The following is an 18,314-nucleotide window of genomic DNA, read 5'->3' as shown; positions in this document are numbered from 1 at the left end:
GAGATGCTCATTAACTATTTGATGAACAGTTTGGAGTTAGATTATTTCACAGATTAGGAGGAACCCTGGGGGACCGTTAAGCCTCCTGTCCCACCCCATTAGCTGTTCCCAGGGCCCGGTCCAGAACTGCACTGCCAACCCCACAAGACCCCTGGGGCTGAAACCCTCATGGTCCTATCAAACCCAAAACTTCCCCATAAGCGATCACGCTGGGGTCTGTGGTCTATACTTTTACCTTGATTTTAGCAGCACCCGCCAGATGGAGGCTGGGAAACAGCTTGTGAACCAAAGGCAAAAGCACGTTCCTGAATCTGACAAGATGTGAAGCTGATGGGGTAGGTGGGTGGGGAGGGAGAGTTGGTTCCCCAGGATGAATGCCTTGGGCTGTGGGCTAAAAAAATGAAGATCTTTCAGGGGGCACCACAAGGTGTCACTGTTGATCCTCAGTTAAACAAAACCTGATTTGGGCAGGGATTTCAGAAACAGTTTAAAGACCCTTATTTTGCAGGTGAAGAAACCGAGGCACGAAGAGTTCACACGATTTGGTTAAGATCTTGTAGCAAGTTAGTTAGTGGCAGAGCAATGATGAGAATTCACGTGCCTTAACTTGGGGACCAACATGACCACCTTGTGGAGATGGGGACTGAGCTGTCCCTAGAGTCATTCACTCAAGACAATGGCTCTAGATTGGACATCGAATAGAGAAAAGAACAGAGAAAGAAAGAAGAATAGAAAAAACCCTCGGCATTCACTTTCACCTGTGCCTTATGCAACGTGTTCAGTTTAGATGCCGTCGCTCACCATGAGAGCGTGGCACCCAGGCCTCAGTCCGTGGTGTGGTTTGAATAGCTGAATAGAAAGGGATCAGGTAATGGATTTCATCCTTTTGTGGCTTCGACTTAAAAAGGGTCTGGTTCCCAAAGAAAACAAGAAGCCAAGTTGCTCCAGCAAAGAATTGGCTGAAACCTAAGTAGGAACCAGATTTTTAAAAAAACCCACAATTGCTGAATAGAAGGACGAGGATATGTTTCTGGGCTCTGCTGTTTGGGGAATGGGGAGCTCAGGGCAGGAGACCCTTTGTGAGCCAGTGACCCCCAGGCCAGGTGTTTATTCCAGTGTCTGGGAAGAACAAGGCAGCAGAACCGTCCTAAGGGAGGGACTCTGTCCTCCCCCACCAGGTGTCCCAGGAGGTCCCCCCTCCTTCCCGGGCTGATTCCACCAGGCCTTTCTGGCCCATCTTGGCTTCTAGTGGCATCGCCTTTCCTTGTCTCCCAGGTAACCTTTGTTGTTGTTGTTGTTGTTAATCCTCACCTCAGGATATTTTCCCATTGATTTTTGGAGGGTGGGAGGAGTGTGAGGAGAGAGAGAGAAACAAACGTTGATGTGAGAGAGACACATGGACAGGTTTGCCTCCCACACGGGTGGAGATTGAACCTGCAACCCAAGGATACGCTCCACTCCCTTGACTGGGAATCGAACCCGAGACCCTTTGGTCTGCGGGCCAACATTCCAACCACTGAGGCAAACCAGCTGGGGCAACCTTAAAAATATATATATTTAAAAAGCTTTATTGTTTTCTTAGGAAATATCAATATAAGCTCATGACAAAGATTCAGATACCAAGTAGCAGGAAGAAGAAAATAAAAAGATCTGTAATACCTCCATTCAGAAATCATTGCTGTCAACATATTGCTGCTCTGGGTCAGGAAGTCGGCCTGTGGGGCACCTGCCATGTGTTTCTAGTTGTGAAACCCCACACACCAACCTCGGCTCTCTCGGAGCTTGCATTCCAGTTGGGGGAGACAAGCACGCAATTTTTAAAAAGAAGTAAAATGTAGGGAATGTCAGTCAGATTGTGGTAAGTGCTTTGAATGTAAATAAACCAGAGAAGGGGGCTGAGATTTGAGTGCCGGTGAGGTAGTGAAGTAGGATATTTAAAAAGGGTGGGGAAGGGGAAAAGCTTTCCTCTCCCTCCTCTGGTTTTTTAGGCTGGCCGAATAATCAAATCAACAGGAGGCAGATTGCCAAGGGAAAATCAAATTTAACATCGTATGCATGGGAACCTCATACCCACGAGAGAATCAGAGACGCTGCATACATGCGAAGCTCAGATATAGAAAGGGGGACCCAGGTACATAAGACATTCTGAGGTAGGGAAGCCCTTAGGGGCATCAAAGGGTCATTGCAGGATGATACGAAGAACAAACATTTAGTAAATAGAACTGCGCCCTGCGCTATAGATAGGTCAAAAGAAGTTATCTCTGATAACCTCTTATTATGGGCAAGGCCTTTAGTTCAAATTCTTCTGGGTTGTTAAGTGGTGGGGGCAGAAGTTTCTCTTGAGCCTGAAGCTAATATTGCCTTTAGCTCAAAGTAATCTGAATACTACAGCACATCTTGGGGTGACTCACTTTGGCCCCCCTCCCCCCCACACACACAAAAGTGATGTTTGAACCTGAGTCAAATGAGGGAACATCTGATGAAAGACCCTTGCCTTCTATTTTTCATGCCTATATAATAATGCAATTATAATATAAGCAATATATGACTACATTCTTAATGCTAAACATTTCAAACAATACAGAAATATATGGGTAACAAGAGAACATTCTTCTTTCCACCCTCCTATTACCTTCTCTTCTCTCCAAGTAAAACCTGTCAACAGCGGTGTACCTTCGTTCTCTCTGCGTTTATCTTCATTTCTGTCTATGAATATATCACCCACACATTTGGCTTTCTTGTATTTCCTACACAAATGAGATCATCCTTTGTGAAGATGATGCCTTTTTTATTTTCAGTGGGCAAGATCTTAATCTTCTTAAACTTCAGAGGTCTATGAGACCTATGAGCCTCATTACTAATATGAAATAGCTACTTTTCATGGCTGACTGTAGGTGGATGTTTCAATTCCTCCCCTGGGCTGTTAATCTAGTATTCAGCACACTATATGGTAATAATTTGTTTCTGCCTCTGTCTCTTCTACTGGACAGTGAATTCTTTGTGGTCAGAGACTGTCTTTTCATCCCAGAATTTCCAGTGCCTCGTACAATGCCTACTACATGGTGGGTGTTCGGTAAATGAATGGGCAGTTAATTACACTTCATAAATTACCACAGAAGCCTTCCAACATTGGATGGGATCCTGGCTGAGATCAATGGTATGTCTGTGCTAATGGGAGCCGATCCCTTCTCCAGTGAAAAATCTGTCATTATGGGATGCAGCCTCGATGGGATGGCGGCCAGAATGACTGTGGTCGGATTCTTTAAATCAAATAGTCCAATGTTACCATTAGAATTAAAAGACCAATTAATGAGGGCTACCTTTCACTCCCTTTGCTGAAAGAAAATGAACATTTAATGAGTAGACAAATGTGCTAAGCACTTTACAAACCGCTTCTCTTTCAAGGCAATAAACAACACAGTAAGATTGATATTATTATGCAGATGAGGGAAGCAAGAATCAAAGAGATTAAAAGGGATGTTATGTGGTTCCATTCAGCTACCCATCATCTAGATTTATCTGCCTTAACATTCCCCCATGTTTGTTTTAGACTGTTTTCCTCTGGAAATAAAACACCGTGTGTAAATACACCCTGGAGGGCCCTGTTCACAAATTTAATTGCCAACCCTTGATGGGACATTTAAAAAGCCACTTAATACAACTTTGTCACTTAGTCAACGGACATTAATTGAGCCTAGGCCCTATGATCATGGGAAGGAAGGAAGCTCCGTTCCAGGCCCCAGGGGGCTCCCTCTCTAGGGGGAGAGAGAGCTGATACAAAAGCTTTTCAGTTGCCAAGCTGAGGTTCTTCCAAGGGAAAAAGCTAGGCTTAGCGCTCAGGGACCAAGGGAGGTCCCTGTAGCACATCCCTGCCCAGTTGTGCAGAGTGGCCCTGAGCAGAGCTGGTCTGACACAATCCAGCAGAATCTGTGAGAAACTGCATGGGTGTGTTTTCTCTCTCCACTAAATTTTGCTGCAAAGAATTAAATTCTTTTCTGGTGACAAACACTTCCTGTTAGGATGAGACACACCCAGTCAGTCAATACCAGCAGAATTCTATTAGGAAAAATCCTTCTAATTCCTCTAGGCACACATTTTTGGGTTCCACTGGAGTGTTGCCATTTTCCCAAGGGCTAAGCCAGAGGTGGATTTGAGGGACAACAAATAAGAACAATACACTAATAAAGTTAACAATCACAGTTAATTTATTATCTCCAATTAAATTTTTGTGTTCTATAAAAGCAATTCATTCTCACAGAAAAATGTCAAAAATTTGTGTGTGTGTTTTGTAAAAACAAAACTGAAATCTCCTAGAATCTCTCAACTACTGTTAACATTTTGATATTTTTTCCTTTTTATTATTATTTTTAAAGTATATTTTTATTGATTTCAGAGAGGAAGAGAGAGAGAGAGAGAGAGAGAGAGAGAGAGAGAGAGAGAGAGAGATTGAAACATCAATGATGAGAGAGAATCATTGATGGGCTGCCTCCTGCACAACCCCCACTGGGGATCGAGCCAGCAACCTGGGCATGTCCCCTGACCAGGAATTGAACCGTGATCTCCTGGTTCATAGGTCGATGCTCAACCACTGAGCCACACCAGCTGGGTTATATTTTCTTTATATAAATCCTATTACATGCATTTTATATCCTGCTTTGTTCACATAACGTTGTGCGGTAAATAATTCCCCATTAATTACATTCTTTACAACATAATTATAAGTCATTACATAAACTTTCATTATGCTCTATGATTTAGTGGGTATTGTTGGACATTCAAAATTTCCCCCATCTTTTGGGTATTATATTATCACAACACTAAGCAAATACTTGCCTTACTGAGAGACACCGCTGGCCTCCTTTCTTACATTCGCCCATTTCCCCACCATGAGCCTGCGGAGAGGGCATAATCAGGGTTTTAGAAACGAAGGAACTGGAATTTAAAGAGGGTAAGAAACTGTTCCAAGGTCAGGGTCAGTTGAACTCTGAGCCAGCCTACCCATCATCAAACCCTGCGTGTGTTTGGCTCTCTCTATGCCATGCTGAATTGTCTATCTTCCCAGATGGAGGCGTTTCCTTGTACTCTCCTTTGTCCAAAATCTTAATCCTGGTCTCACTCCTTTCACGTTCCCATGGATACCCTGGTCCCTCAGTAAAATCCAAGCCTTTCCACTTAAACACTCTGCATTTGTGTATTACCAGGCAGCTGGGCTGATGCGATTGATGGTTCCCAACTGCTGGGCCATATGTTCTCTCCCTCCTTCCTTCTCAGCTGTTCTGGGATAGACGGGCTGCAAGGTTAATCACGTCTCCACGTTGTAAAACTGAATCCTGATATACTCACTAAAGCCTTCATGGTTATTTGTGCCCCATTTGGATTCCCATTTATATGCTCAACAATTTCTAAGATCTGAGGTGTCCTCAGCATAGTATAAACAGGATGCTAAACTTTAAAAAAACCATCCAGCTCAAACTTCTCTTTTGAATTTCAGTCTTATATATTCAACAGTCTAATTGACACCCATAATCAGATGTTTTGAAACTTACCACATCCAAATCAGAATTCTTGATGTTTTGTTCCCCAGTCTGGGTGTTGATTGTCTAGCCCAGTGGTCGGCAAACTCATTAGTCAACAGAGCCAAATACCAACAGTACAACGATTGAAATTTCTTTTGAGAGCCAAATTTTTTAAACTTAAACTTCTTCTAACTCCACTTCTTCAAGATAGACTCGCCCAGGCCGTGGTATTTTGTGGAAGAGACACACTCAAGGGGCCAAAGAGCGGCATGTGGCTCGCGAGCCGCAGTTTGCCGACCACAGGTCTAGCCAGTAGCCATACCCTGCCTCCTCCTTAGTTCACAGATCCTTAATTTTGCTCAGGGACAATGTGCCCAGACCACGGATGGTACCAGGATTGGTCTAAGCCCACCCTGGCATCTCAGCTCTGTTGCTGGGTACTCACGTTCTTGGCCTCCAGTGAGGGGTGGTCAGTGAGATTTAAAAGAGGTCTGCTAGAGAATTTCTAGATACAAATTGTCCTTGAGATAAAGGTCAGGCTGTATTAGATATTTCTTTTGCAGAATTTCAAATCATCTTGGCCTCTCTTCTTACTCCAGCCATGTCGGTGGTGATTAGCTACTTGCAAGATTCTACCAGCTTTTCATGGTGCAACTTCAGCCAGCAGTTGAGGGCTTCTTGCTTTCTGCCCTGGGGAACCCCATCATCCCAGCCACCCCCTCAATCCAAGGTGCCATCATTGTCTCTCATTTGAATGACTTCAGAGGTTTCCTAATTGATCTCCAACTCTTGCTCCTCCTCCAATATACTGTACTCTCCACATCATACCAGTGTGATCTTTTAAAAATGTAACCTGAACCATGCTAAATCTATGCTTCAAATCTTTCAAGGACTTTGCATTACATGTTGAATAGAATTCAAACTCCTTCCCATGGCCTGCAAGACCTTGCATGATCAGGCCACCTGCCCATGTCTCCAACCTTTGTTTATCTCAATTCTCTCCTTGCCCAAGCAGCCCCCCAGGTCTTCCACCTTTGGGGCATTCACAATGCAGATTCTTGTGTGTGGTACAGTTTCCCTAACACCCCGTATGGCTGGGTCATTTTTGTCAGCCGAATGTCAGTTTAAATGTCTACCTTCTTAGAGAGGCCACCCAGGATGAAGCAATTTCCCATTATGCTTTATTACTACATCTTGTTTGCTTTCTTCATAGCACTTATGGCAAGTTGCAATTATGTATTTATTAGTTTGTTCACCTTTTAATTGCTTGTTTCTCTGATTAGGTTAGAATTTTTAGAACAAAGACAAGGTTTTTATTCTTTATTGTAGGCCCAGGTCCTTCTACAATGCCTGCCTTAGAATGTGTACTCAATAAAAACTTGCTGCACTGCTGGTGGGAATGCAGACTGGTGCAGCCACTGTGGAGAACAGTATGGAGTTTCCTCAAAAAACTGAAAATGGAACTCCCATTTGACCTAGTAATCCCACTCCAGGAATATATCCTAAGAAACTAGAAACACCAATGAGGAAGGATATATGCACCCCTATGTTCATAGTAGCACAATTTACAATAGCTAAGATTTGGAAACAGCCTAGGTGCCCGTCTGCAGATGACTGGATCAGAAAACTATGGTACATCTACACAATGGAATACTATGCTGCCATAAAAAAGAAGGAATTCTTACCATTTGCAGCAACCTGGATGGAACTGGAGAACATTATGCTAAGTGAAATAAGCCAGTCAATGAAAGAAAAATTCCACATGATATCACTCATTTGTGGATAATAAAAAACTTTATAAACTGATGAACAAAAAGATAGATACAGAAGCAGTAAAGCATCAAACAGACTGTCAAATTACAGCAGGAAGGTTAGGGAGAGGTGGGGGAGATAAGAGATCAACCGAAGGAGTTGTATGCATGCATATAAGCATAACCAATGGACGCAAAACACTGAGGGGTGAGGGCGTGTATGGGAGTGGGGTGGGGGGGGGGCAATAGAAAGATAAGTACACATATAATACCTTAATAAAAAATGGAGGAAAAAAAAACAAAACAATACAAAAACACACACAAATAAATAAATAAATACTTGGTGAGTGAATGAATAAATTGTGCTAATAACATCAGTTGCCATTTAATGTGTTTCTTATTTGTGTGTTCAAATCCTGGCTCTGCCACTTACTAGCTCTTCGAGCTCAGATGAGTATCTTAAACTCTCTGTACATCAGTGTTCTTATCTTAAGAGCAGATAATAAGAGTCCCTAGTTGAGTTGTAAAAATAATTAAATTATTACGTGTGTGAAGAAATGAGACCAGTTCCTGGCAAATAGTAAGCCTCATATACATGCTTAGCTGCTACTGTTGTTATTATTATTCTCTCTGCAAGAAAATTGAAGCTCAGGAAGATTAGAGATGTATAGCTAGTGATTGGCAGCCTTTGGATCCCAACCATCTGGAGGTGTTTATTAACATAGGTCCTCTGCTTTAGTGGAAGTAAAATTATAAACTATTTGAGGGGAAAGTTGTTGATGGGTACTACTGGAAGTGTCTGACACATTATTATCTTTTTTACCAATCGATTGCTTCTAAATGCTTTTGAAAGCATAACCAGATGGTACTTTTTTCAAGGATGTTCCCGTAAAAGTGGGAACAAAAATGGCTTAATATAATTACACTTTAAAAAAAATTATATGCTGTATGATTGGGAAATTCGTGTGTGGAGAAAAAGCAAGGAAAACTTGGTGAAATGTTTTGAAGGCATCTACAGATGCAGAACAACCCCACTTCCTCAGTTCCCATTCACCTTTTAACACTCTCCAGTCTGGCTTCTCCACCCTCCACTCAAACTAATCCCATACACGTCATCATTGCTGACTGACATCAGTCACATTTCCAACTGACCGGTCCAAGGGGAGCTTTCTGGACCTCAGTTTACCAGATAACCTGAGGCACTTGATATTATTGACACCACTCACCGACAGCACTCCTTAAAAAAAAAAAATGTTTTTATTGATTTCAGAGAGAGGAAGGGAGAGGGAGAGAGAGACAGAAACATCAATAATGACTGAGAATCATTGATCAGCTGCCTCCTGCATGTCCCTTCCTGGGGATCGAGCCTGCAACCCAGGCATGTGCCATGACTGAAATCGAACAGTGACTTCCTGGTTCATGGGTTGAAGCTCAACCACTGAGCCACACCAGTCGGGCAACAATGCTCCTTTTTGCAACTCTCTGCTCTCAGCGTCACCAGCACGACGTTCCTGCTTCTCCTTCTCTGATTCTTCTTTGCCATCTAGCTGACCGGTCACTCTCTGCCTCTGCCCCAGGGTCCAGCTCCTGGTCCACTTCCCTTCTCCTACTTCCCATTGTCTCCCAGGAAAATAGGGCCCAAAATCATCCCATCAGCTCTCACCACAACCTGCATCTCTAACCAGAGACTCTTGACATTCTAGTCCAGATCCATTGCTGGTCATTTTCCCAAACAGCTGGAATTTTAGAGTCTAGAACTCTCAAATATGAACTTCCCTTTCCATCAAATTGCAGCTGCTATGAACCCTCACCCCCTTTTCCGTGGACATCCTACCATAACATCCTGCTGGCTCTCTCTGTCCTCAGTGTCATCCCCAATCCATTCTCAGCACTCCTGGAGATGGAAATTGGGTATCAGATATCCACTTCTGAAAATGGCCTTGGGGTTATATTGTTTTGGTTTTCTTTCTTTACTCTTTCTGGAAAAAACAAAACAAAACAAAACAAAACATAGGTAGTGGCATTACCTATTTACCTCTTCCCCTCAGCTATTTGCACCTGGCGGTAGTTTAATAGCTGGGCCTCTGAAATCATGATTGCCATCTGGTGGCAGCTAACCGACTTAGCCAATTTCTAGGGGATTCACACTTGATAATCTCAGGGAGGTTTTGGGCTGAGGGAAGGCAGGCAGACCTGAAGTGGCTGACCCTTTGAATACAGACTCTTATCCAAGTCAGCAAAGATGGAATGACATAGTCTGAGTTCTAGCTCTTAGGAAGCAGAAAATTGAGTACAAATGCCTTGTCCAAAGGGAGGGAAGACTCCAGCTGGAAGACATTGTCAAAGGTTAGGAGACAGGCTGAGTCTAAATAGAGCAGAAGTTGGGAGTAAAGAGAGCGGGGCTGTCCTAGCCGGTTTGCTCAGCAGATAGAGCATCAGCCTGCGGACCAAAGGGTCTCAGGTTTTATTCCAGTCAAGAGCACACACCTCAGTTGCAGGCTCCTCCCTGGCCCAGGCCCTGGTCGGGGCTCATGCAGGAGGCCACCAATCAATGTGTTTCTCTCACATCGATATTTCTCTCTGTCTTTCTCTCTCTTTCCACTCTCTCTAAAACTCAATGGAAAAATATTCTCAGGTGAGGATTAAAAAGAAAAAAAGAGAGAGAGCCCGGCTCTGGTGATTGTAAGGAATGTCCCCATAGGGTCTAAGCACAGGTGTGTCTGGTTAAAAGTACAGCATCTTCTTAAATGAATGCCTGGAGGGACAACTTCATTTTAGTGAAAAGAAAACTCCACGAATCACTTGGCAGTAAGGAAACAGGCTTGGAGAGGTTACACACTCGCATCCACCATTGCTCATGTGTACATTCAATACCTTGATTGTTCATCAGCTCTGTGCTCAGCGCTGCTCTGGGCTCAGGGAAACAGGACACGCAGCATCCAGTTTCTGCCTTGAAGACGCTGCCAGTGCTGGTTCAGTGGAGGGAGACAGACATGAGTCATGGGTTTCTCTGTCTACTCTTCCTTGGAAGTGTCCTGGCTTTCGTAAATGGCCATGGCTTGACATGCAATGCCTTTATGAGAATATTTGATAATCAGTAGAAAACCAAAGGGATGACTGGAAGATGCCTTGAGTTATGGGAACAGCTGCGCTTCTCAGGATAACACTGGAAAACACTACACCATGTGAGCAAGGGTCTGCAGCGTCCAGCTGCTTCTCTTTCAAATGTCCACTTTAAATTCTGTGTTTCCATAAGTGACTGTCTGACAAGGTGTCTGAGTGGCCAGCTTCCCCAGGAGACTTCTGATTAGAGACTTCCTTGTTTTGAAAATTTAACCTTATTTTTCTCAAAGTTCTTCTTCACTTTTCAAGCCAGTGACCCTTTATCTCAGTTCTTTGGCCAGAAGGAGAAAATATTCTGCTAACCTACCATTTGCTTCTAATTCAGTTGGTCTTAGGTACCTTTAATAATTTCATATCTCATTGTGAGGTGATTTTGATCAGAAATTACCTTTACTCGTTCAGCTCCAGCTGTTGCAGTAAATAATCTGGTAGCTCTCTTTAAGCCAGCCATTCATTGGTTCTCCAAACACTTGTCACTCACTGTGCTGAGCCAGGAGCAATGCTACATTCTTGGTATACAATGCACATAAAATAGATGTGGTCAATGCCCCCATCTAACAGACATTAAACAACTCCACACATTAAAAAATATATCATTATTTTTTATCATTATTCAACTAGTCTTTATGTACCTTTGTTTTCTGTTTGCCTTGTAAAGATAATATAAGATACTAGTTTTTATTGATTTCAGAGAGGATATATTCCAAAAATATATCATTATTCAACTAGTCTTTATGTACCTTTGTTTTCTGTTTGCCTTGTAAAGATAATATAAGATACTAGTTTTTATTGATTTCAGAGAGGAAGGGAGAGGGAGAGAGGGATAGAAACATCAATGATGAGAGAGAATCACTGATCGGCTGCCTCCTGCACAAACCACACTGGGGATTGAGCCCGAAACCTGGGCATGTGCCCTGACTGGGAATCAAGCTGTGACCTCCTGGTCCATAGGTCGACCCTCAATCACTGAGCCACGTCAGCTGGGTACTCCACACATTTTAATGTGTCAATAAGGAGAAGACTGAACGATTGTGTGCGTGCAATAGGGGTGGACCTAATTTGGATCGGGACGTAGGGAAGGACTCTAAAAAAGAAACAGTGATGCTGAGATTTGGCCTGTGCGGCCCTAGGCAGAGTCAGGGGAAGAGATCCAGGCAGAGGGAGTGACCTACTAGGTGTAGCGGTTAATAATGCAGATTTTTTATTCTAGTTCATTTGGAGGTAGATTTATTGTTACTTTCAGAGAGAATTTTGTCTTATGTTTCTTTGACTTGTATTTCTATTTGAATAATTTGACTATTCATCCTAGGAACTTCAGGGTTGTATGTTGAACTTTGAAACTAATAGGGACTCTGATATAAGTGGCTTGAAGGACTACTACAGGGTCAAAAAGACCAAAGGAAAAAAAAGGTGTGATTTCTTTTTGGGCATGGATCATTATCATTATTCAACTAGTCTTTATGTACCTTTGTTTTCTGTTTGCCTTGTAAAGATAATATAAGATACTAGTATGCATAGACCGTGAGCTGGTGCCACGGAAGAGAATGTCACTTACAAACTGTCAGAAAGCAAACACGGCTGCGGCATAGTCATGGTGAAGAGTGACACAATATGAGTGAGGTGAGGTGGCTCGGAGACAGACCGGGCAGGGCCTCATAGCACCTGGTAGAGTGTGGGTTTCCTCCTGGGTGGCCTGGGAAGTCACGGAAGCAGGGACGTAGTGGGATCTGCCTTCATGAACAAATACCTGTGAATTCTGTGTGTAGGATGGATCAGACATACATCGAAGAAAAACACAGTTCAGAGCCTGAGTCATTGTGTATCTGGCTTACCTGCACTGTATCTTGGGCAACTTGCTTTTCCAAACTCTATGTCAAGGTGGGCACGGAAGCTGGGCGCAACTTGGGCCCCTGCATTTCACCTCCTCTTCCTGGGAGGCAGAATGTGGCCTATAGACCCTGGAACCAGGCACGAAGTGTCTGCCAGGGAGGTTTTGCAGAGAAACAATAAATCGGGTTTTAAGGTTCCAGTCGTAAGTTGATTCTCAGTGAAAGGAGTGTGTTTGGCTACAAGTATCTCAGGAAACACGTCCTTAGGGCCCATTGATTTAGAAGCATCTCTATTTTCAAAGTGGTGTTTGGTCAGCCCCTTCCCTTTTCTAACTCAATTTCCTACTTTTCTCCCTCACAGACCATGCATTCTTTGGTTATCTGATTTGCCTTTGTAATTTATTTTTTAAGACAAGTAAAAACATCTTTTAAAAAAACATTTTTTTTTTTTTTTTTTTTTTTAGTATCACTTGTCATTAGTTTCCCCTCCCAATTTATTTCATGGCTGAGGCCTCCCTTGGGGTAATCTTTTTCCCTGGACTTGCCAGTTGGGTTGATTCCCCTCTCTGCTCCCTGTAGGCAGAGTGTGGGGGTTCGGTAGGGAATCCCTTCTGCAGGGCCAGAGTTTGTTGAGGTGGCTGTCGAAGGGTGAGGGACATATACCTCCCAACTTCACACTATAAACATGGTGGCAGCTCAGCTGGGCTTATGAGGTGTCCTTTGTCTGCTGGGTGATGCCCTTGAACATGTGTGAGCTAATGGTCAGGATACCTGGGTTTGATTTCTTACCACTTGCTAGTCCTCAACCCGGGCCACAAAGAAATGAACATGGACGAGTTCCTGCTACTACCAGACAATGTACATAAATGCTCTTGGGCACTCAAAGAGGTGAGCGTTGTTTTCTCCATTAGGAGGCGAGGAGATGGAGGTTCAGAGAAGTTAAGCTTTAATTTTCCAATCCGTGAGAGGATAGTAGCATATCATTGGACAAGGAAGCTTGAGGGAGCCGTTTTATACCCCGTGGGACTTCCATGAAGACATGTGGCGTGATGTGGCCCCTGAGGGCCTCAGTGAATGCATTTGAGGGGCCTCTAGAAAGGGCCTTGGATCTCACTTGGTCCTGGGAAGTTGCCCCAGTAAATACAAAATATATGCTTTGCTTGGGGACAGCTGCTCCTGGCCTGTTCCTCCCAGTCACCCCACTCCCTATCCCTATTGTGCATTTTCCCCACACAACCTACTCTCAGAGCCCCCACCTCTCCTCTCCCAAGCAGTCCCCTCTGCCTGGAAGGTCTCTGCCTGCCTCACCTTCCTCTTCTGAGGAACTCAGATTCTTTCCACTGGTCTCAGCACATATGTCACGTCTTCAGGGACACACTTATCTTCCACACAAGACTTAGGCCCCCAGGACAGGGATCCACGCAGGAATGACAGGAGAGGGATGTAGATCTAAAAGGTACTCAGCCCCACTCATCCTTTCCCCAGATAATGTGGACAAGGGGCCATCGGTACTGCCAGGAAGGAAATCCCAAAGGCACTCTTTATTTATGACTATATTCAATGGAAAAGGGAGTCTTGTGAAACTTGCATCTCCAATTTAAAATATATATATTTAGCATCCTTAGGATGTCAATTTGGCTTTCATGAGCCATGGAAGCTTTCTGAACTCTTTGTATACTATACTTCACGAAAGAAAATAAAAAGAATAATTTAGTTGCTCCATCTGGTTCAGTTTGGGGGCCTTTTTCATTATTAACTTCTTAAAAAATATATTTTTTTATTGATTTCAGAGAGGAAGGGAGAGGGGGAGAGAGAAATATCAATGATGAGAGAGAATCATTGATTGGCTGCCTCCTGCAATACGCCCCTCCCCCCCAACTGGGGACAGAGCCCACAACCCAAGTATATGCCCTTGATCAGAATCAAACCTGGGACCCTTCAGCCCACAGGCCAATGCTCTACCCACTGAGCAAAACCAGCTAGGGCCATTATTATCTTTTTAACATCCTTGGAAAGAGGTGAAAACTGTCTTGCTCCTCCTCCTCTTCCTTCTCCTTCTTCCCACTTCCGCCCCCTCCTCCTTCTCCTCCTCCTCCTTGTCCTCACTGCACTATTGACATTATAAACATTGACCTAAATTATAACCATTAGGTTCCCATTGAAATGAAAAATCTGCCCTGGGGTTTAAATTCCTAACTTACTGTGTAAAATGAGCCCCAATTAAAGTCTCCAATAAGTAAAACAGAGATTTGATGTTAAAAAATTTCAAATAATCTGTGGGGAACTTCACTTATAACTTTAAAACACTTATCACAGTCTGATTTGAAGTGAAAGTTAAGTCTATCACCTCTTCTACTAAGGAGAGAGCTCCTTGAGGACAAGGAATTTACTTCATTTATGTTGATATTTGGCACATGTTTGAGCCCATAAGAGGCAGTCAATCCATGCGAAGGGGACATGCTGAGAGGAAAAGATCAAGGCAAAGCCATTCTGGTCTTTTTCTATTTCTGTCTGTGATGATGATGATGATGATGATGATGGTGATGATAATGGTGATGGTGATGGTGATGGTGGTGGTGAGAGCAAGAGTTACCACTGACTGAGTTGTTCATTCTGTGGCAGGCACTGTGTCACGCACCTTACATGCAATATCCCTTTTAAATCCTATAATCTTATGAGGTGCCCATTTTCCCCATAAGTAGATGAGGGGTCAGGATTATTAACTAAAGTAACCAAGGTTACCTGACTTAGAGGTGACATTTCCAAGATCTCAGTTCAGGTCTTTCTGGATGCTTTTAACCACGGTGCTGTTTTCCAAAATCAGTTAATGTTTTCTGTCTTTTTATGCAAATAAATTGGTCACGTATTAGAAAACATTTCATGTGTTCTTATTTCAGGTAGTGTGCAAAGGGACTTAAATTGGGTAAATGATGGAGCTACAGTTAAAGATAGACCAACGTGTGTCTAATAAAATGATGTTTGTTAACTCTAAAGGGTTAAAGAAAATTAAAAGTTTCAGTGTAACAACTTGAGGCAGGAAAGTGTTAGCATGGTTGGAGGGATTTCCCTTTTTCTGAGACATTGGGTGTTTGCCAAGGCTGCAGGGTAGATGCTGTGTTAGCGGAGGACAAATTTGGTCCAGTAAGATACCTTCTCAATCCCTGTGTAAGATTAGTCTGAGTAGGAATCACTTGGTAACAATTTGGGATGGAGTGTGTAAGAAAAACATAGCTTTGTCTAGGTTGAGCCTAGAAATGGGTGACAGATGTTAATGATGAGCGACTGGACAGATGTTTGGGGGAGAATTACAAAAAGGGTTTCTATCACACAGGATCTAAACCTTAACCTTCCTAGCGGATGCTGAAAGGGAGCTTGTTTATGAAGCATGTTCTTGCAAAACTGTTTGGTGGATTGTGACAAAGATGAATGGCCGGATACTACAATTTAAATTTGCAAATAAGGTAAATGGGAGTCCTTGTTTATGTGCGTGTGTATGTGTGTTTTCTTGGACAAAAGGTCACTGCCTTATTGAAAAATAGGAAAGCTGAGTAAGTCATTCCACTCTGCTTTCCCCATTTTTCTACTCCCAACTGGAAGGAATGGGCAGGATTTGATACCATACCTAGGGGCTCAACAAAATTATTAAAAATACCATCACTATATACATTCTGAAATATCTGCCCTGTAATTACAATGGGAAAAAGAAAGGTTTTCTGTACAAACTTAATTGGTGATTTTAATTGGGGTCTCTGAGAATTAAAGTTTTAAGGAGTCTGAAAAGATCCTTTGTCCAAAGTCAGTAAGAAACCAAGGTGGAGTTTAAAAGTTGCACAGCCACTACCATAAACCATTCCCCTGTTGCTGTGGTATACAGATTATTGTGATATTTCCCAATAATTTGCCTGAAACAATTGAAGGACTGAGCAGAGTCATCTATGAATTGATCTTTGCATAAAGCCCATAATTGACATAAATATGACTTACCTTCTGCTAACTGTAGCTGTGTCTACATAATAATACCATACAGCTGGTATTATTAAAAGGATGAATACAGTAAAAAATCCAAATACTCTCACTTTAAATAATAACGAATTCCATTGAACTTACGACAAATACTGTATGTACAATCGACTTATATAGTACCATAACCCAAGGTGGATTTATTATCCCCATTTAATGGATGAGAAAATAGAGGCCCAGAGAGGTTAAGTGACTTGCCCAAGGTCATTTATGCTAATGAGTAACAAGACCAGGATTTGTCTTTGATATTCAAAATTCCTCTTATCTTCTAATACCCCACTGTCCTGGGTAGAACAGACATTTAACTCTCTGATTAAATCTTATATGCTTCTGTATATCAAAATGGGATCCGATTTAAAGCATGATTTTCAAACTCAGGATCTGAAGTCTTATCTTATTTTTTTTTAAAGTCATAACCAGTTTTATTGCAAAAGGACCTTGTACACATTTATCCTAGGACCTTAATAGCAACCCAACAAATCATTAACATACAGAAACATGCATCATGAAAAGCAAGAAATATCACCCATTCCTTCTGCATATCAGCAACTTGACACTCCCGATCGGCAGTGTTCACATTACCAAGGCCCGTGAACAGTGACTGTTTGCATTTATTGTGAGTGAAAGGTGGAAAGAGTACTATTCAAAGGTACACTTTACTCTCTGTGCTCTTGAGAGGAGAAGGGAAGTAGCAGACTCTTTTGCTTTGTACTAAAGAGAGACCAATAGAGAGGAAGGTGATAAATGAGAAAGATGTCAGCTTTGGGCAAGTCAGTGTACTAGAAGCTGTGAGGGTTAAAAAGATAAATGAGATACTTAGAGCTTACAGGAGACATAAGACACCGACACAAATAGTCAGCGATGATGAAAAGCATACATTGAGGGATGTGGGAGTTTGGGGGAGGATGAGATTTGTAGCCCTGGTGATCAGGTGAGGCTGCATGGAGAAGGTGGCATCACACTGTGAGCTTCCAAGTTCAAGAAGCCCAGCAAAGGTCAGTCCTTCCTTCCTTCAGTCTGACTTCCCCTTGCTGTTCCTGGCCTACCTTTCCTTCTCTTCATCACCCAACTTCTCAGATATTCAAGATGTTCTGTCTTCATTTCTTTATTATTTACTAACTAGAGGCCCAGTGCATGAAAATTCATGCACCGGAGGGGGTTCCCTCAGCCTGGCCTGCCCCCTCTCACAGTCTGGGAGCCCTCAGGGGAAGGAGGTGATCCGGCAAACAGGGGAAGGTGACCCCCCATCACACCTCTGCTGCTGCCACTGCTGGCAGCGCAAGCCTCTGCCAGCCCTGGTTACCTGAGCCTCAGGCGACCCTAGGCAGCTGGGCACCTGACATCCGAGGTTTGCCTGTGCCTTGGGCTGGCCCTGGGTGGCTGGGGTGTTGAGGGACTGGGGGACTCTGGAGGCAGGTGGGCGGGCCCAGCCGTGCCATGCGCCTGCCTCCCTGGAGGGGCTGAGGGGACTGGGGACTGCCATTTTGTGGCTGTGGGCGCCACCATCTTTGAGGGTGGAGCAGTCAATTAGCATATTCCTTCCTTATTGGCTGTGGGCACCGCCATCTCTGAGAGTGGGGCAGTCAATTAGCATACCCCCTCCTTATTGGCTGTGAGTGCTGCCATCTTTGAGGGCAGGGCAGTCAGTTAGCATATTCCCTCCTTATTGGCTGTGAGCGCAGCCATCTTTGAGGGCGGGGCAGTCAGTTAGCATATTCCCTCCTTATTGGCTGTGGGTGCCACCATTTTTGTGATGGTGTGAGGGTCAATTAGCATATCCCCTCTTTATTAGATAGGATTTTACACCAATGATCCTGGCTTAGGTCCCTTAATTAAGACTATTAAATGTCCTCCAATATCTGTTTTCTCTGTGTTTTTTTAGGAAAAGAGTTCTCACTTTTGAGCCAGGCATGTGGCCACATGGAATAAAGCCTCCATTTGCCAGCTTCCCTTGCAGCAAGGAACAGACATAAGTTCGGGACAACAGAATGTGATCAGAAGTGATATATGCAACCTCTAGGTTATACCCTTAGAGATAAAGGGTATTACACTCCCTTTCTCCACTTCCTGTTGAT

This window comes from Cnephaeus nilssonii (genome assembly GCF_951640355.1).
Source record: "Cnephaeus nilssonii genome assembly, chromosome: 13".
NCBI classification, from domain to species: Eukaryota; Metazoa; Chordata; class Mammalia; order Chiroptera; family Vespertilionidae; genus Cnephaeus; species Cnephaeus nilssonii.
The sequence above is the reverse complement of the archived record's forward strand: the minus strand, read 5'-3'. Positions refer to the sequence as shown.